This window comes from Papio anubis, chromosome 2 (assembly GCF_008728515.1).
Source record: "Papio anubis isolate 15944 chromosome 2, Panubis1.0, whole genome shotgun sequence".
Lineage (NCBI taxonomy): Eukaryota > Metazoa > Chordata > Mammalia > Primates > Cercopithecidae > Papio > Papio anubis.
The window spans coordinates 152,886,432-152,907,444 of record NC_044977.1 but is presented as its reverse complement, the minus strand read 5'-3'; the positions used below and the strand labels follow the sequence as shown (position 1 = coordinate 152,907,444).

General features: G+C 43.2%; 1 protein-coding gene and 1 pseudogene across 2 annotated transcripts in view; one reads left to right on the top strand and one right to left on the bottom strand.

The window, feature by feature from the left end:
• Nucleotides 1-21,013, bottom strand: part of PIK3CB (phosphatidylinositol-4,5-bisphosphate 3-kinase catalytic subunit beta) — a 186,063-nt gene that overhangs the window by 112,327 nt on the left and 52,723 nt on the right. The window lies entirely within an intron of this gene.
• On the top strand, nt 16,205-18,085 carry LOC103882331 (annotated as a pseudogene).

The window sequence follows — 21,013 nt, the reverse complement described above, 5'->3', positions numbered from 1 at the left end:
AAATAAAAATTAAAAAAAATTTTAGAAGTTCTTTTGCTAATAAATGGAAAATGAATAATAAATTAGAAAATCACAATTTTGCAACCGCTAATGAACTAACAGATCTAGGCAATGATCATTAATGGATGCTAAAGACATAAATAATAATAAGGTTAAAGGAGAAGAAACTTTACAACCTGTCTGTGTCTGTCTTGTTGACACTACAGGAATCCCCTGATCTAAGCATCACTAAAAGTGGGACTATCAGACATTATGTGTCTCCTCATGAAATGCAATAGTCAGTACTTACCATTCACACAAAACAAAACTGAACTTGAATCTAATCAAGTCTTTAGATCCAATCAAGTCTTTAGATCTATGTGCCAGTTTACAGGAAACAGAGAAAGAAGTTAAATACTTCAAGGAAGCAATCAGTCAAGTAGAGAATGTGGCATCTTCAATAAAACAAATGATATGATTTCTCCAGCTAATCAATAACAAGAAGAGGAGGAAGAAGATGGTGGAAGGACTGTTAAAGAATTTAAACAACACTTAGGAGACACAGCCAAATCCAATGTTAGCTGGAACAAATCAACTATAAAAAACTATCTTGGTCAGGCACTGTGGCTCACGCCTGTAATCTCAGCACTTAAAGAGGCAAAGGCGGGTGGATCACAAGGTCAGGAGTTCAAGACCAGCCTGGCCAATATGGCGAAACCCCATCTCTACTAAAAATACAAAAATTAGCCAGGCATGGTGGCAGGCACCTGTAATCCCAGCTACTCAGAAGGCTGAGGCAGGAGAATTGCTTGAACCTGGGAGGCAGAGCTTGTAGTGAGCCTAGACAGCACCACTGCACTCCAGCCTGGGTAACACAGCGAGATTCCGTCTCAAAAAAAATAAAAATACAAAAATTAGTCAGGGGTGGTGGTGCGCACCTGTAGTCCCAGCTACTCGGGGGGCTGAGACAGAAGAATCGCTTGAACCAGGAAGGCGGAGGTTGCAGTGAGCTGAGATCACGCCACTGCACTCCAGCCTGGGTGACAGAGCGAAACTTCATCTCAAAAAAAAACCAAACAACTATCTTTGGGCCGGGCACGGTGGCTTACGCCTGTAATCCCAGTACTTTGGGAGGCCAAGGCGGATGGATCACCTGAGGTCAGGAGTTCAAGACCAGCCTGACTGACGTGGTGAAACCCCGTCTCTACTAAAAATACAAAAAAATTAGCTAGGCAGGGTGGTGCATGCCTGTAATCCCAGCTACTCAGGAGGCTGAGGTAGGAGAATCGCCTGTACCCAAGAGGCGGAGGTTGCATTGAGCAGAGATTGCACCACTGCACTGCAGCCTGGGCGACAAGAGCAAAAATCCATCTCAAAAAAAACCCAAAAAACAAAAAAACAAAACTATCTTTGAAATAATATGGAAAATTTAAATATGGATTCATTGTAAGCTCCTTGAGGAGATATAATGTCTAGTGGTCTTACTTTTAGCCATGCTAAGATTGATCAAAGAATTCATGTATTGTCAGCATGCTTTTTAAAGTACTGTTTCTTACCACAGTAATGGAAAGGTCTCTATACTCAGGAACTCTTAACCAACAAACTTTCATAAACACGAACAAAACTATGCAGTCACTACACATGTTATTAAGGCACTAGTCCTAAAATTAAGCAAATCACTTCAGAGCAGCCTTTGAATATTTTGTGCAGGAGTTTCTCAATCTTGCAAGTAATAAGCATTCAATAAGTATCTGCTGAATGAAAACATGCTGTATTAACTTATAAAGACCACACTTTGCAGGGCCAGGTGGGGTAGATCAGCCTATAATCTCAGCACTTTGGGAAGCTGAAGCAAGTAGACTGCTTGAGCCCACGAGTTTGAGACCAGCCTGGGCCATATGGTGAAACCTTGTCTCTACTAAAAATACAAAAAAAATTAGCCAGGCATGGTGGTGGGTGCCTGTAATCCCAGCTACCAGCGAGGCTGAGGCAGGAGAATAGCTTGACCTCAGAAGGTGGAGGTTGCAGTGAGCTGAGATTGCAACACTGCACTCCAGCCTGGGCAACAGAGCGAGACTCTGCCTCAAAAAAAAATAAAAAGAAAAAGAAAAAGAAAAACCATACTTTGTTTACATATTCAAATACTGCCATGCAAAGCTAGAGGTGGAAGCAGCTACTGAACAAGTCACTCAAGTACTATGTCTAACCAAGAGCTGCCAACAAAAGCTAGGAGGAGAAACGAAAGTTAATATGTATGTATGTATGTGTGTACGTATGTATGTATGTATGTATTTAGAGATGGAGTCTCACTCTGTTGCCCAGGCTGGAGTGTAGTGGCGTGATCTCATCTCACTGCAACTTCCGCCTCCCAGGTTCAAGCGATTCTCTGCTTCAGCCTCCTGAGTAGCTGGGATTACAGGCGCACACCACCACACCCGGCTAATTCTTTAATTTTAATAGAGATGGGGTTTCACCACGTTGGTCAGACTAGTCTCGAACTCCTGACCTCATGATCTGCCTGCCTTGGCCTCCCAAAGGGCTGGGATTACAGGCATGAGCCACCGCGCCCGGCCTAAAAGTTAGCATTTAAAATTGAGGAGGGTTTATGAAACATCAGCCATCTGTCACAGAATTAGAATCATAATAAACCCGTACACGCCACTCGTTTCTTCAACAGAGATTTTTGTCAAGACTCTCAGAACTGAAACCAAATCACCCAATTAATACAATACTAATAAAAGAGCATGAAACTAGAAAAATAAAACTCTGGGATCTCACCATTACCAGACAGCTGGAAATGGTAAGGCATCTGAGGCATAGTGCCCAGAGCAGCAATCTTTTCAAAGAGCCTGACTGTATCTCACCAGCACTCCCATCCTATAGCATCAACTTCCAAGGCATAAAATTCTAAACTTCTAAGTATTAGAGAAAATGTATTAAGGTAGACAAAAAAATGTCTTGATGAAATTATTATATCTAAAATGAATTACTAGGCTAGGAGTAGTGACTCATGTCTGTAATCCCAGCACTTTGGGAGGCCAAGGCAGGAAGATTGCTTGACCCCAGGAGCTCAAGACCAGCCTGGGCCACATAGTGAGACTTCATCTATCAAAAAAAAAAAAAAAAATTAGCCAGGAGTTGTGGCATGCAGCTGTGGTCCTAGCTACTACGGAGGCTAAGGCAGGAGGATCACTTGAGCCCAGGAGGTTGAGGCTGCAGTGTGCTGTTAATTGCACTACTGCACTCCAGCCTGGGCAAGAGAGTAAGACTATGTCTCAAAAAATAAAATAAAAAATAAAATGAATTATGAGACAGGGCATGGCAGCTCATGCCTATAATCCTAGCACTTTGGGAGGCCAAGGTTGAAGAACTACTTGAGGTCAGGAGTTCGAGAACAGCACAGGCAACAAAGCAAGACTCTAATTTAAAACAAATTGAATTATGAGAATGAATTCATGATTGGGCCCCTACTTTCCTTCTTCTCTAAATCTGTCATTCAACACACAGGATCCTTAGTCCAGTCATGCTGAACCACTGGTACTTGCCAGCATATCCCACATTCTCTCCTGCCTCCTACTTTAAACAGATTATTCCCTCTCCCTAAGATGTCCTCAGCTCCATATTGCCTGACCAAGTCTTATTCTTCTAGATTCCTGGAAACCTTCCCTGACACTCCTCTGTGTGTCTCAAGCACCCAGGACATATCTGTGACAGCACTGGAGCACACTGTATCAAAGCTCACTGTGTACTCATCTCTCCTTAGTCTCATATTATTTCTAACTCTTTAGCTCCTGGTACATACTAGGCTCTCAATAAATAATCACATATAGTTAAATGAAGAAATGAATAACAAATCCTATAGAATTTGTGAGAAGGAGGCCGGGCGCAGTGGCTCACGCCTATAATCCCACTAGCACTTTGGGAGGTGAATCACTTGAGGTCAGGAGTTTGAGACCAGCATGGCCAACGTGGCAAAAACCTGTCTCTACTAAAAATACAAGAATTCGCCAGGCATGGTGGTGGGCACTTGTGGTCCCAGCTACTCAGGAGGCTGAGGCAGGAGAATTGCTTGAAACTGAGAGATGGAAGTTGCAGTGAGCCAAGATGATGTCACTGCACTCCGGCCTGGATGACAGAGCAAGACTTCATCTCCAAAAAAGAAAAGAATTTGATAGTAGGACAATTATATTGGATATTACAAATGTGATTTAAATCATGCTTGACAGGAAAACTTGAACCTTGCAACCTTCAATGTAGTCTTTCAGCACTTACTCTAAGAAATACAATAAACAGCCTCCACAAGTGACACCTTTATATGAAATCAAAATATTTTACCAATACACAGATAAAATGCCATATATATCTACATATCCTACAACTCCTTAACTTTAGAAAACTAGCTAGGTGTAGTGCTTATGCCTATAATTCCAGCACTTTGGGAGGCTGAGGTACGGGAATCACTTGAGCACATGAGTTTGAGACCATCCTAGACAACATGGCAAAAACCCTCTCTTCAAAAAAAAAAAAAAAAAAAAAAAATTAGCTGGGCATGGGACTACATGGCACACACCTCTAGTCCCATCTACCTGGAAGGCTAAGATGGGAGAATCACCTGAGCCCAGGAGGTTGAGGTTGCTATGAGCTGTGATCATGCCACTGCACTCCAGCCTGGGCAACAGAGTGAGATGGAAGGAAGACGGAAACGAAGTGGGGCGAGGGTGGGGAGAAAGAAAAAGGTTGAAATGACTTAACTCAGATATTCAAGTCTATTCGCATGTGGTTTTACAAAATCTCAACCTACATTTCAGGTAGCCCATGTATCTTTCCTTAAAATAATAAAGTAAAAAATATTAACAAACATATAAAATTCTGTTGCATAGATCAGGCTTTGCCTAATACTACCATGTCTCAAATACATAAACTCCTGTCATGTGAAGAACATAAAGTGGATCTCACCTATAACTTAAAGATGGCACCCTCACTGTGTTGCAATCCCACTTATATGTTATAGGTGTTTCTGAAAATGATGTATATTTTTAACTAATGTTTGACTATAAAGCTGCTATTTTCAGGAAATGGCATCCTCTCTTAAATTTAAATAGGCTGAGGAACTCCCTTGATGTCAAAGGGATAACCATTATTCATTTCTCAAGCTGCAACAGAATGAAAATTATTTAGTATAAAGAAAATAATACAAAAACTCATTTCAGAATAATTCACTAAGCTACACATTTGTTTTATGTACTTTTCTATATCTGTGCTATATTTCACATTTTAAATGTCTTAAAGTTTTTTTAATGGCAAAATACATTGCAAAGGCTAAGTACCTTTCTTGTGTTATCTTTAGGTGCATCATAAAGAAAAAATGTATCCTTTACTTTAACAGTTGCCCATGCTTTAAAATAGAAAAATCCTTCCTCACTTACAAAGAAAAATTTTATCCTTTATCAGTTGCCCATGCTTAAAAATAGAAAAATCCTTCCTCGCTTACAAAGAAACACCACACCAATCTCCAAAATCAATTCCCTTATTTACAATTTCAAGGACAAAACCCTCACATTCAAAGTATCAATTGATTCAGAAATATTCTAATGGTTCAGCAACATACTAAAGATGCCTGTAAAGCAGTATTATTGTGTTTAAAGACCTAGAAATGTTTTTCCCAACCAGGAGTAAATCATCAGAGGGAATACTGCAAGGTTAAACATATCTACCTTGATACTGTCATTAGCAATTTACTAATAACTGAGTTAGACTGGTTGTCCAACTTTGTAAACACTCTAGGGAGATATATAGCATTAAGCTAAATAGTGTCCAGAAGAATGGTTTTCAATTTTGTCATATTAAATATTCCCTTTTTTTTTTTTGAGACAAAAAAAAAAGTAGCCGAGCGTGGTGGCACACGCCTGCAATCCCAGCTACTTGGGAGGCTGAGGCAGGAGAACTGCTTGAACCTGGGAGGTGGAAGTTGCAGTGAGCCAAGAGAGCGCCACTGCACTCCAACCTGGGTGACAGAGATTCTGTATCAAAGAAAAAACACAAAAACAAAAAAGCAACAACAACAACAAAAAAAACCAGATTTTTTCAAATACATAAATATCTGCAGAAAATTCAAAAATCATGCTTATATAAGACATATTTTTTCGTTATATAAAACTGTCCAGTGTACTGCAGGATGTTTGATTATCCACTACATTAACAGTAGCACTTCCCTCAATCACTGTGCCAACAAGAACAAAATCATAACCCAACAAATTTCAAAACCATCTTTTGGGGGCTTCACACAGTCCACTTTCAGAACCACTGCTCTAAAATAATTCCCACTGTTACGGGATCTTTGGGGTGCTGTTTTTCTGGCCAAAAACATCTGTGGCCAGTGGTGCCTTTGCCTTAGTTTTGACGGGGCCTCGCCCACTCGGGCTAGGAGGCTGCACTCGACTCACACTGTGGGACTGGATCCCATGCCTGCCAAGGGAGACTGTGTAGAGCAGCAGTGGGTGTGTGAGCAAGCATGGGGTCCAGCCCCTGCAAAGTCAGACATGCCAGTTGCTGTAGCAGGGCAGGCAGCTCCAGGTGCCAGTATGGGCACCAGTTCTCCCTGAGGCTACAGCTGGAGCAGGTGTACCACAAGCAGCTTCCACAGCTGGCACTGGGGGACATGGTGGCATGTGGAAGCTTGGAGATGCCAGGAACCCCAGGGCCCCAAAGAGTCCTGGCTCAGACAGTTCCCAAGTCTGGGCTCCCCAAAGGGCCACAGCTCTTTTCTTGTTCTCTTCACCTGCAATGTGATGAACAAGGGGCATGTTTCTTGTTCATGTAACAGCCCTGTTTGTGTTACAGCTCTTTTAGCCTCAATCAGCAGGTCCCAAGTTCTTGTCCTGCCCCCGGAAGAATGAGGTATGCAGGCAAGTGGAGGGTGACCAAGACAAAGAGGAGCTTTACTGAGTGACAACAGCTAAGAGGAGGACCTGGAGTGGGTAGCTCCTCTCGGAAGGCAGGTCAGCCTGTCATCTCCGCAGCTCTTCACCAGACAGGAAGCCCTGAAATGGGTAGCTCCTCTCTGCAGCTCTGTTGTGCTGATGTCTGCTGCTCTCAACAGAGAGGAGGCCCTGGAGTGGGTAGCTCCTGTCTGCAGCCTGTTGTCCTGATGTCTGCTGCTCTCAACCAAGAGGAAGCCCTGGAACTGGCAGCTCCTCTTTGTAGCTGGTCATCCCGATGTCTGCTCAGCTCTGGCTGAGCCTGGGGCTTTTATGGGCCTCAAAGGGAAGAAACTGCCAACTGGTACACAGGCAGCCATGGGCAGGCCTGGGAAAAGGCACCACAAGTTCCCACTCTAGTCCATGGAACTGGCAGCCTGGCCCCTAGCCTTCAGACCCTCCCTGGCCTGAAGATGGAGCTTCATTGAGGACCAAACCCACTTTCGCCCAGAAACCTGTCTGCCTCCTACTATTGTTCATGGCACCCAGGCTGTAGGTACTGCCTACAGGTCAGCGCCAAGCTGCCCTCAGCCTCCCCTCAGCTTCCCTCCTATGCTCATTGGTGACCAAAATCTGGAGGGGGCCAAGGTGGCAGGGGGCTGGCATGTCAACACTACCCTGAGCATGTGCACACCTGGCTGGGCTGTGACAACACCTGGGCTTGGCCCTGACTCTGCTCCAAGGTTGGACTGGGTGCTGACAATAGATAAAAGCCAGACAGAAGAAGCAGGCATTTCTGAGCCTGAGAGGGCAGAGTGGGCCTTCTTGGGCCCCTAAGGAGTATAGGGATGCCTGGTTGGGCAGCTGCATTGGCATGGGAGAGAAGGGCTGGTGGGGGGGGGGCAAGGGCAAGGAGTGTGCTCCTGCCTGCTTCATGGAGCAGGAGGCCCAGGTCTGCACCCACAGTTTGGGTAGCTGAAGCTGCACCTGGGAAGCTCCCACCCACCAACCTGGAAGGGGTGGGGTCCCCATTTGTTCCCCAGCTCCCACCAGCTCCACAGAGCATGCAGCCCCAGCCACACCTCCTTGCTGCAACTGGCGTGATGGCAGCAGCCACTCTAGATGGTCCACCGCTGCTATCATTACTATTTCTCAAAGTAGCAACAGAGCCTCCATAATTTATCCAGATATAATTGTAGCCTACATTTTTCAAAGTAATGAACATAACAGTATACATTTCTACCTGCCAATGAATGATGTTTCCTATATTTGGCTATGTTGTTTTTGGCTAATTCTTGAAGGGTAAAGAAGCTCTAAGTCAAGAAAACTAGACCCTTAACTAATTAGAGGAATGTAAACCCAGTATAACTAGCTCTTAGTTTTCAAGACCTTTAGGAACAAATTTGCCAATGAGATATTCAAACTAAAACCACAAGATGACATGTAACTCTTCACAGCTTCATGCACAACCCTTTAAGAAAAGTATTGAGGGAGAGGGCATACTCACAAAATGTCCTGTTCTGCAATTAAAATAGCACGTGTTTTGTCAGACTTAAAACCGTAACATGTTACTTTTAAAAAATGAGGTAACAAACCAATTGGTAACCAATAAATCTTTTGTAGGTATATTTTGAAGGAAATTAAATTATTGCCACTAAGTTGAAAATAAAATATATTCTGCTTTCTATTTCCCTTAGTCACTCTTATTTTACAGGACCACACAAACAATTCAGCCTGAGAGAAGTGACTCAGAGTTTCACATTGGAGGTATCTTAGGAGTTACAGATCCTACCCATTTTAAAGATAAGAAAACTAAAGCTAAGAGAGTTTAAGTAAATTATCCAGGAATACACAGAGACAGAGTCAGACCCAAAAGTCAGATTTTTTCCCCAAAGCAATTAGCAAAAATTTCCCCCCTTTTCTTTTTTATTTTTGTATTTAAAGGAAACGTCCTTCACAGGCCTACCTAGCCTGGCAAGATCCTCAGTCTTGTATCATTCTTCTGTTTGAGCATCAAAGCAAGAGATCAAAGGCTGAGGACAAGCAGAGTTTTTAAACTATGAAAACTTTTCAAGGAAGCTATCAGAAGGCACAGGAACTTCAGCAGTGAAAATTAGTTCAATAAACCCTTTAACTGTAACTATAATCCATATCCTGTCAATTGTTCACTGGAAGAAAGAGGAAAGAGTTTAAAAGTTCTCAACTTCCCCACCAATGTGCCAGCAGAACCACTGGAGTTTACTTCTTTAAATCTAATGATAAGCAGAAAACAACATAAATTTGTTCTATAGGTGAATAAATTCAACCAAAAACCACTTTGGAAAATCACAGGAGATATTTAAAAAGAGATTTTTTTTTTTTGGCCAGGCATGGTGGCTCATGCCTGTAATCCCAGCACTTTGGGAGGCTGACGCGGGCAGATCACGAGGTCAGGAGATTGAGACCATCCTGGCTAACATGGTGAAACCCTCTTTACTAAAAAACACAAAAAGTTAGCCAGGCTAATTTTATGTGGAGCTTGCAGTGAGTCGAGATCGCGCCACTGCACTCCAGCCTGGGCGACAGAGCAAGACTCTGTCTCAAAAAAAAAGAAAGAAAGAAAGAAAGAAAAACAGAATTTTTTTTTAAATATAAAAGGAAAAACATTACTTCTTTTGTTTTTGTTTTGAAACAGAGTCTCGCTCTGTCACCCAGGTTAGAGTGCAGTGGCGCGATCTAGGCTCACTACAACCTCCGGCTCCCAGGTTCAAGCAGTTCTCCTGCCTCAGCCTCCCAAGAAGCTGGAATTACAGGCACCCGCCACCACGCCCAGCTAATTTTTGTATTTTTAGTAGAGACAGGCTTTCACCATGTTGGCCAGGCTAGTCTTGAACTCCTGACCTTGTGATCCACCCACCTCAGCCTCCCAAAGTGTTGGGATTACAGGCTTGAGCCACTGCGCCCGGCCACATTACTTCGTTAAATACTACATTTGCTATCACAACTTCAGGTTTCATTCAGAGGCAACTTAAGGTATGGGATCTTGATTCATCTGGGCGTTGGTCCCTACCTGCCACATTGCTCAAAGACAACAAATCAGCTCCAACTGTTGATGTGTTTACAGTGAAGTATGCATTATACTGGGCACTTAAAACTGAACAGTATAGAACTTCATTTTCTTTTTTTCTTTTTTTTTTTGAGATGGAGTCTCGCTCTGTCTCCCAGGCTAGAGTACAGTGGTGTAATCTCAGCTCACTGCAAGCTCCGCCTCCCAGGTTCATGCCATTCTCCTGCCTCAGCCACCCGGGTAGCTGGGACTACAGGGGCCTGCCACCGCAACCAACTAAATTTTTGTATTTTTAGTAGAGACGAGATTTCACTGTGTTAGCCAGGATGGTCTTGATCTCCTGACCTCGTGATTCGCCCGCCTCGGCCTCCCAAAGTGCTGGGATTACAGGCATGAGCACCGCACCCAGCCCTAGAACTTTCTTTTCTAAAGGTGATTAATTAATCTGAATTGCTGTAATTATATGTAAGAGCTATTTCTAAAGTTAACTCCACAAATTATTAAAGAATTGCTATAACATTATATACCATATCATTCATAATATAATGACATTTAAATTTATCCTCTCAAATCAAAGATGGCACTCTAAATGGCTTTTACAAAACATCTGAACCAGCCTGGGCAACATAGTGAGACCCCATCTCTACAAAAATTTTAAAATTAGCTGGGTATGGTGGCACATGCCTGTGGTCCCAGCTACTCGAGAGGCTTAGGCAGGAGGATCTCCTTCTCTTGAGCACAGAAGGTGGAGGCTACAGTGAGTCCCATTTGCAGCACTGCACTCCAGCACAGGCAATAGAGCAAGACTCACTCTCAAAAAAAAAAAAAAAAAAAAAAAATTTGCAAATAGGCACTGAGTCTTTAAAAAGTTTATTCCTGCTAACTTGGTAATTCCAGTTCTAGAATGTACCTATTTACAAACCTGAATACAGAAAAAGTTTCATGTATAAAGCAAAATATATAAATATGAAAAAATTAAAATAACGTTAACTGAAACACCTGATGGCATCCACTTGGTGCAGTCATTTAAAATCAAGTTTATCAAGAATATGTGGCAATGTTTAGAAATAACATGAAAAATATCCAAATATAAAATAATATACACATTATAATTAGAATTGTGTTGAAAGTTAAAAGAAAAAAACTGCAAGTACAACCTAATGTGCAGCAATTAAGGGTGGAAGGAAAGACACTCATACAGTTCAAAAGTAACTATAAAATAAATGTTTCTTTTATTCAATTTGCCTTGCATGATGGCAAACAGTTTATACACTCTTTTAAAGTTCTATTGTTTCAGACACTTTGAGTGGGTCCAAAGGAAGGACTTAGGTTAGAACTTGGCAGTTTATTCTCTATTTTATAAAATTATAAAATTATATTATATTATATTATTTTATTTTATTTTTGAGACAGGGTCTTACTCTGTTGCCCAGGCTGGAATGCAGTTGCATGACCATGGCTCACTGCAGACTTGACCTCCCAGGCTCCAGCAATTCTCCCACCTCAGCCTCCTGAGTAGTTAGGACTGCAAGCACACACCACCACTCCCAGATCATTCTTTTGATTTTTTTTTTTTTTAACTAGAGACAAGGTTTCGCTACATATTCCCCAGGCTGATCTTGAACTCCTGAGCTCAAGCAATCCTCACACCTCGACCTCCCAAAGTGTTGGGATTACAAGCATTAGCCAAAGCACCCGGCTATTTATTAGTTATTCTCTCTCTCTTTTTTCTTTTTTTTCTTTTTTTTATTTTGAGATGGAGTCTTGCTCTGTTGTCCAGGCTAGAATGCAGTGGCATGATCTTGGCTCACTGCAACCTCAACCTCCCAGGTTCAAGTGATTCTCCTGCCTCAGCCTCCCAAGTAGCTGGGACTACAGGTGCCTGCCACCATGCCTGGCTAATTTTTTTGTAATTTTAATAGAGATGGGTTTTTGTCATGTTGATGAGGCTGTCTCGAACTCCTAACCTCAAGAGATCCACCTGCCTCGGCCTCCCAAAGTGCTGGGATTACAGGCCCAGCTATTTATTCTAAATATCTATGTATTCATTAGTATTTCTAAACCACAGTCCAAGTGCAGTGGCTCACGCCTGTGAGCCAACACTTTGCGAGGCTGAGGTGTGTGGATCACTTGAGGTCAGGAGTTCAAGACCAGCCTGGCCAACGTGGTGAAACCCTGTCTCTACTAAAAATACAAAAATTAGGAGTGTTGTTAGGCGCCCACCTACTTGGGAGGCTAAGGCAGGAGAATCACTTCAACTCGGGAGGCAGAGGTGGCAGTGAGTTGAGATCATGCCACTGCACTCCAGCCTGGGTGACAGAGTGAGATACTGTCAAAGAAAAAAAAAAAGTAGAAAGATAAATTTAGATATATAATCTATAACACTGGTATTTCAATGGAGAGGGAGGACATTATTGGTATTATTTCATCAAACTTAAAGAGCTGATGAAAAAAGTTTAAAAGTCGTATCACTCTATTATTCCAAAATATACAGCGAGCGTCTTTAAAATATGCCATTTTAAGCTACTTAATAAAGTCCTTGAAATGGAAAAAAATTAACAAAAAAATAAAATTAAACGGTCTTCTTCCAAACACATAATTTTTTATTAAGCAATGCTAATAAAACTCTTCAGATATATAGTTTTTAGTCTACCTTCCTCTTTTCTAATCTAAATGTTCGATTACGTTTACCCCTAACATCAACGAGATAAGTTATTCCAAATGGATATATATATTTCCAAGAAAAATATATTTCATCCCCACAGTCTTCTCTCCTCACCCTCTCCACCCCTTGCTGAAACCCATTCAAGTGAACAGTATTTGGGACATGGGAACTGTCACCAATTGTTAAGCTACTTCAATCATTGTTTGTCAATAACCACGTTTTAAGGTAAATATGATTATTTCCCTAAATAGATAAAATTAATAGGACAAAGACCACCAAAGACCAATATCTAATACATTAATATAGAGACCTTCTCTAGCCTTTGAAGATACAACTAAGGGAATTCTCCTACATTAGAGGAGAGTAATTTCTTTTTTAAACACTTTTGCTAATAACCCATAAACAAAAATACCCAACATGTAACTGTACAGTTCAATGAATTTTTGGAAAGCAAATACCTATTGCAAAGCAAACCACTATCCAGGTTAAGAAACACAACACTGCCAGCATCTCAGGAGACTCCTTGTTTGTCCCTTTCAGATAGCAACCCTCTCCCAAACGTCCTACCAGCAATATGACTTCTTTTGTAAGAGGTAGGGGTTTTTTGTTTTGTTTTTTTCATCACTTTAGGTAACAGTACGGGAGTAAAGGAAATCTTCAAATAATTGTGGCTCACTGGATACACTTTTGCACCTATCATCCAAGTATATATTTTAGACAAAAGTTTCACTGGATGACTGCTTCTGTGTCTCACTCCAGTGAGTGGTGATGGGTCCCACAGACTAACTGGGGTGGGTGCTTTTGAATGTCAACAAATCTTCCTTCTAGAAATGGTATCCAATCAATTCTGGTTCTTGTTTACAAGTACCATCATGACAATCAGGAATGACTGCGTAGCAGCGTACCCACATGTAACTGCAATGAGAGTGAGTCATGAGCCAAACTGTACAAGTGTGTGGTGGTGCTGGTGAGTAACTAACCAACAGCTCTCACATCTAGGAACTGAACCAGTGCCAGAAAGCCATCTGGATAGCAAACAGTAACATGAGAAGAATTTTAAATAGCTTACAGCTGTAGAAAATGCACTATTCCAGGCTCTGAACCTTTTAGTCATTTCTGTCTGCCGTCATTTTGAAAATAAGTCATAATATGTAAAAATTAAAAGAGCATCCAATAAAGGCTGGCATTTATCCCAAGTCATTTCAGGATTACTCCTTTGCATGATGGTTTAAGTTTGGTCTGGCAAGTACTTATCATTTGTTTGTCTGTTTTAAACCTTTTCCTTGGAGACCAATTTTCTTCCTAAGCTATCTGCCCATGAATGACAAAATGCTTCTGTGTGTAGCTTTCATTTCTCCCTCACTACTGACAGTAAATTGAGGGGGAAAAAACTAAGAAAAATTGAAGAAGTATCTGTCCTTGGTGCCAAGTTTTCTTTCACTGCTTATTCTCTCTAGAGGACACAGAGAGTACAGAGGCAGGCTGATAATGTCATTTCAGTGCTAGGCCTTGATTCAAAAGAGGAAGAGAAGGAAACTGCAGACGGACGAAGTGGGGAAACAACTGAATTTCAAGGAAATTAATATTTAATAAGTACTTATTCTGTTTAAGATACCATATCACACACTTGATTGGGAGATGAGGTAATTACAAAAATAAAACAAAGCAAATTGCATCCCAGCCTGTATCAGAGCAGTTAGGTCTAGTGAGAGACTAGTGGAGGCATGTCTGTTCTCTGACTGGTTGCAGTGTTTTTTACCTTGACCTCCCAGAGCCTCAACCAGAAGGGATGAGGATAGAATACCGGAAAAGGGAAATACAGAGTACCCACCTGAACTTCTTAAGAGTGTGGGACTGCAGTGTCTGGGGATCAGTCTATGTCACCTAAAAAGTTGAGGCAGCACCACAATGTTGCTGTCATGAAACCCCCTCCTTGCCTCAGTGCCCCAGCCTATGACCTGTGCACAATGGGATGAGTACTGGGAGTTGCATGGTTTGGAATAGAATAATAATTAAATGTTACTATGTCTAAGATCCCAAAAGATCTGAAATCTTTATCTGTTATGCATTAACAGAACAGCTTTTGGACACTGTCCTGTATTTAACTTAAAACATTACCCTATAAGCTAAGAAATTAGTTTCAAAACTCTCAAATGTAGCATTCTTTTAAATTAAAAAGCATACATTGGCCAGGCATGGTGGCTCACGCCTGTAATCCCAGCACTTTTTGGGAGGCCGAGGTGTGTGGATCACCTAAGGTCAGGAGTTCAAGACCAGCCTGGTCAACATGGTGAAACCCAGTCTCTACTAAAAATACAAAAATTAGCCAGGCATGGTGGCATGCGCCTGTAATCCCAGCTACTCGGGAGGCTGAGGCAGGAGAATCACCTGAACCCTGGAGGCAGAGGTTGCACTGAGCAAAGATTGCACCATTGCACTCCAGCCTACGCGACAAGAGTGAAACTCCATCTCAAAAAAAAAAAAAAAAATGAAAAATGACATTAGTATCCATTTCATACCACTAGTATAATAGTTAATAATTTAAAATGTTTCCTGACTGAATGTAGCTATTAAAACCAACCCATACCTTTTTCTTCTGGAAACTATGGGAATACTCTCAAGGGATTAAAAATGTTTTGGGGGCCAGTCACAGTGGCTCACACCTGTAATCCCAGCACTTTGGGAGGCCGAGGAGGGAGGATCACTAGGTCAGGAGATCGAGACCACCCTGGCTAACACGGCAAAACCCTGTCTCTACTAAAAATATAAAAAATTAGCCGGGCGTGGTAGCAAGCACCTGTAGTCCCAGCTACTCGGGAGGCTGGGGCAGGAGAATGGCATGAACCCAGGAGGCGGAGCTTGCAGTGAGCCAAGATCGTGCCACTGCACTCCAGCCTAGGCGACAGAGCGAGACACTGTCTCCAAAAAAAAAAAAAATGTAGATAAAATATTAGCAATGAAAAGAAAGCTTTAAGCATCTAAGGTCAGGAGTGGTGGCTCATGCCCGTAATCCCAGTACTGTGAGAGGCCGAGGCGGAGGATCCCTTGAAGCCAGAAGTTTGAAACCAGCCTGGGCAACTTGGCAAAATCCTGCCTCTACAAAAAAATACAAAAAATACAAAAATTAGCTGGGCATGGTAGCACACACCTGTAGTCCCAGCTACTCAGGAGGTTGAGGAGGGAGGACTGCCTAAGTCTGGGAGGCAGACATTGCCGTGAGCTCTGATTGTGGCACTGCATTCCAGCCTGGGCTGTTAGTAGAGCGAGACCCTGTCTCGGAAAAAAAAAAAAAAAAATCCAGCCTGGGCAACATGGTAAAACCCTGTTTTTACCAAAAACACACCAAGCATGATGGTGTGCAATTGTGGTCCCAGCTACTTGGGAGGCTGAGGTAAGAGGATCACTTGAGCCTGGGAGGCAAACATTGCAGTGAGCTGAGATTGTGCTACTGCACTCCAACCTTGGTGACAGAGTGAGACGCTGCCTCAAAAAAATAAAGAATCTAAATAATCTAACAGAGTATTGAAAACTAGCTCAAAAAAAATTGTGATTACATGATAAATAGCACAGCTGTCATGACTGGGATGATTTTAAAACATGGCCACAAAATTCTTTTACATCACGCCTGCACCTACTGGTGCTGCCAAGGCTGTGGACAATGTCATCTCCAAGCTTAGTAGGAAGCTCATTGGCATAGCCTTCTATGTCCCCACTGCCAATGTGTCCATCATGGACCTAACCTGACATCTGGAGAGACCTGCCAAATGTGATGAGAGGTGAGGTGCACGATCCCTCTCCTTGAATATGGCTTCAGTGACTGTTTGACCTCTAATAGAATACAGCAGGGGTAATGCTCTACTAATTCCCAGATTTAAGAAGCTGCAGCTTCCATTCTGCTCACTTAGGACACCTGCTTGTGAGATGCTCACTCTTAGAAGGCAGCCACCAAGCAGTAAAGCAGCTCAGGACAGACACATGGGAGAGGCCAAGGATAAGCATTTTGAAAAACTCCAGCTGACTGCTAGTACGAATAGCCAAACTTCTGAGTGAAGAAGCCTTCAATGACTCCATCCCTCAGACGTCATGTTTTTCCACCTGACGCCCAGACAACATGGGCCAAAGACAACCTGACTCTGGTGTGCCCCATCCAAATTCCTGACTGCAGAACCAGAGCATAATAAAATGAATGTTTTACACCACTAAGTTTTGGGATGGTTTGTTACAGCAATATATCATTACAGCATGACCTATTAGAATGAAAACAAATCATGCAATTACAACAGTCAATAATTAACTCATTTTTTTCTTTAAATTACACTTTCTGTTCCTCTCATTCAACAGCCACATCTCATGTAACACCCGTCACATCCCTGAGACATCACAATGAAAGTGAAGGCCAGGTAAATTGATTTGGCTTTATTGGACACCTGGTCACCCAGGCTGCTTTTACCTCTGGCGAAGTGGATACTGTCTCCATCAAGGACCCCCTCATTGCCCTCAACTACATGGTCTATATGTTCCATGATGATTCCACCCATGGCAAGTTCCATGGCACAGTCAAGGCTGAGAATGGCAAGTTTGTCATCAATGAAAATACCATAACCATTTTCTAGGAGCAAATTCCCATCAAAATCAAATAGGGTGATGCCACCACGATTATATTGTGGAGATCACTGGCATCTTTACTACCTCGTAGAAGGCTGGGGCTCATTTAAAAGGAGAAACCGAAAGGGTTATCATCTCTGCCCCCTCTGCTGACACCCCCATGTTTGTGATGGGCATGAACCACGAAAAGTGCAAAAACGCCTCGCAATTCCCAGCAAACCTTCTGTACCACTAACTGCTTAGCACCACTGGCCAAGATCACCCATGACAACTTTGCCATCATGGGAGGAATCATGACCACGTCCATGCTATCACTGACATCCAGAAGACCACTAATGGCCCATCTGGGAAACTGTGGTGCAATAGCCACAGGACTTTCCAGAACATCACTCCTGTATCTACTGGTGCTGCCAAAGCTGTGGGCAAAGTCATCTAAACAAGCGGAGCAGGGAGCTCACTGGCATAGCCTTCTATGTCCCCACTGCCAATCCATCATGGACCTGACCCACCATCTGGAGAGACCTGCCAAATACGATGACATCACGAAGGAGGTGAAGCAGGCATGGGAGAGGCCCCTCAAAGGCATCCTGGGCTACACTGAGTACCAGGTTGTCTCCGCCAACTAACAGTGACATCAACTTTTCCACCTTCAATGCTGGAGCTGGTATTGTTCTCAATGACCATTTTGTCAAGCTCATCTCCTGGTATGACAATGAATTTGGCTACAGCAACAGGGTGGTAGACCTTATGGTCCACAAGGCCTCCTGGACCACCAGCCCCAGTGAGAGCATGAGTAAGAGAGAGGCCCTCAGCTGCTGTGCAGTCCTGCCCGACTCAGTCCCCCACCACTACACTGAGAATCTCCCCTCCTAGACACAGTTTCCATGCCAGACCCCCTGAAAAATGGGATAGGCCTAGAAAGCCCCACTTTGTAGTGCACCATCAATTAAGTCCTCTGTACTCAGCACCCCTCTACTGCCAAAAAAACTACCAATACACACACACTTTCCTAAATACATATCTTACTCTATGTCTTTTTTTTTTTTTTTTGAGATGGAGTCTCACTCTGTCGCCTGGGCTGAAGTGCGGTGGCGCGATCTCGGATCACTGCAAGCTCTGCCTCCCGGGTTCACGCCATTCTCCTGCCTCAGCCTCCCGAGTAACTGTGACTACAGGTGCCCGCCACCATGCCTGGCTAATATTTTTGTATTTTTAGTAGAGACGGGGTTTCACCATGTTAGCCAGGATGGTCTTGATCTCCTGACCTCGTGATCTACCCGCCTCAGCCCCCCAAAATGCTGGGATTACAGGCGTGAGCCACCACGCCCGGCCTTTTTTTTCTGAGACAGGATGTCACTCTGTCACCCAGGATGGAGTACAGTGGCACGATCTTGGCTCACTGCAACATCCACCTCCTGGGCTCAAGCAATCCTCCCGCATCAGGACTCCTAAGTAGTTGGGACCACAGGTGCATGCCACCATGCCTGGCTATATTTTTGTATTTTTGGTAGACATGGGGTTTTGCCATGTTGCCCAGGCTGGTCTCGAACTCCTAAACTCAAGTGATCCATCCACCTCAGCCTCCCAAAGTGCTGGGATTACAAGCACGAATCACTGCACCTGGCCAATTTTTTTTTTTTTTTTTTTTAAATAGAGACAGCGTCTTGCTTTGTTGCCCAGGCTGTCTTGAAGCCCTGAGCTCAAGCAATCCTCCTGCTTCCGCCTTCCAAAGTGCTAGGATTACAGGTGTGAGCCACCACGCCTGGCCCAAGGGCATTTCTCATGAGATATATTTTCTTCTAATATACAGATAACTTCAGTATATCAGCAAACAAGTTAATCTCTAATTATGCAGGTTCAAGTTCTACTGAAATTTAAATGGCACTGAGAACTTTTTTTTTTTTCCTTGAGACAGAGTCTCACTCTGTTGCCCAGGCTGGAGTGCAATGGCAAGATAGCTCACTGCAACTTCTACCTCCGGGGTTCAAACAATTCTCCTGCCTCAGCCTTCCAAGTAGCTGAGATTACAGGCACACACCACCACATCTGGCTAATTTTTGGTTTCAGTAAAGACGGGGTTTCAGTAGAGATGGGGTTTCGCTAATGTTGGCCAGACTGGTCTTGAACTCCTGACCACGAGTGATCCACCCATCTAGGCCTCCAAAGTGTTAGGATTACAAGCATGAGCCACCACACCCAGCAGAAAACTAACTTTTTTTTTTTTCCTTTTTGAGATGGAGTCTTGCTCTGTTGCCAGGCTGGAGTGCAGTGGTGTAATCTCAGCTCACTGCAACCTCCACCTCCCGGGTTCAAGTGATTCTCCTGCCTCAGCCTCCCAAGTAGCTGGGATTACAGGTGCACGCCACCATGCCCAGCTAATTTTTGTATTTTTAGTAGAGATGGGGTTTCACCATTTTGGCCAGGATGGTTTTGATCTCTTGACCTCGTGATCTGCCCACCTCGGCCTCCCAAAGTGCTAGGATTATAGGCGTGAGCCACTGCACTTAGCCCTAACTTTCAAAAACTAAAATTAACTTACTTTAGTTGTGAATGCTACTATCGTTTCCAAAAAGAAAGCAGTGTGGGTTAAATAAGTTTTTTAAATTATAACTTTTTTCTTATTTTTCTGAGACTTTTTTCTTTTTTTTTAAGTGTCTCTCTCTCACTGTCATGCAGTGGTGCCATCATACAGTGGTGCCATCATAGCTCACTATAGCCTCTACCTCCTGGAATCAAGCTGTCCTCCTGTCTCAGCCTCCTAAGTAGCTGAGACTACAAGCAAACACCACTTCACCCAACTAATTTTGTGTTTTGGTTTTTTTTTTTGTAGAGACAGGGTCTCACTATGTTGTCCAGGCTGGTCTAAAACTCCTGGCCTCAAGCAATCCTCCCGCCTCAGCTTCCCAAACTGCTGATATTACAAGCATGACCCACAATGCTCCATCTAAAGATTATGTCTTCACATAAAAATTATGTCTTCTAAAAAATGAAACTTCTGGGCTCGTGCCTGTAATTCCAGCACTTTGGGAGGCCAATGCAAGAGAATCGCTTTAGCCCAGGAGCTCAAGGCCAACCTAGGCAATTGGTGAGACCTCATCGCTACAAAAAATAAACAAAATTAGCCAGGCATGGTGGTGCTCACCTGTAGTCCCAGCTACTCAGGATGTTGAGGTGAGAGAATTGCTCGAGCCCAGTAGGTCGAGGCCGCGGTAAGCCAAAATCATGGCACTGCACTCCAGCCTAGGTGACAGACTGAGACCTTATCTCAAAAAAAAAAAATAAAAAATAAATAAAAATAAATAAAAATGAAAATGAAACTTCTGGCTGGGCATAGTGGCTCACAGCTGTAATCTTAGTACTTTGGGAGACAGAAGTAGGAGGGCGGCTTGAGCCCAGGAGTTTGAAGCCAGCCTGGGCAACACATAGCGAGACCCCCATCTCTACAGAATTTTTTTTTTTTTTTTTGAGATGGAGTCCCACTCTGTCACCAAGGCTGGAGTGCAGTGGTGCAATCTCGGCTCACTGCAACCTCTGACTTCCGGGTTCAAGTGATTCTCTTGCCTCAGCCTCCTGAGCAGCTGGAATTACAGGTGCCCACCACCACCCCTGGCTAATTTTTTCATATTTTTAGTAGAGACTGGGTTTTGCCATCTTGGCCAGGCTGGTCTCAAACTCCTGACCTCAGGTGATCTGCCCGCCTCAGCCTCACAAAATAATGGGATCACAGGTGCGTGCCACTGTGCCTGGCCCAAAAAAATTATTTAATTAGCCAGGTGAGGGGGTGCACACCTAGGGTCCCAG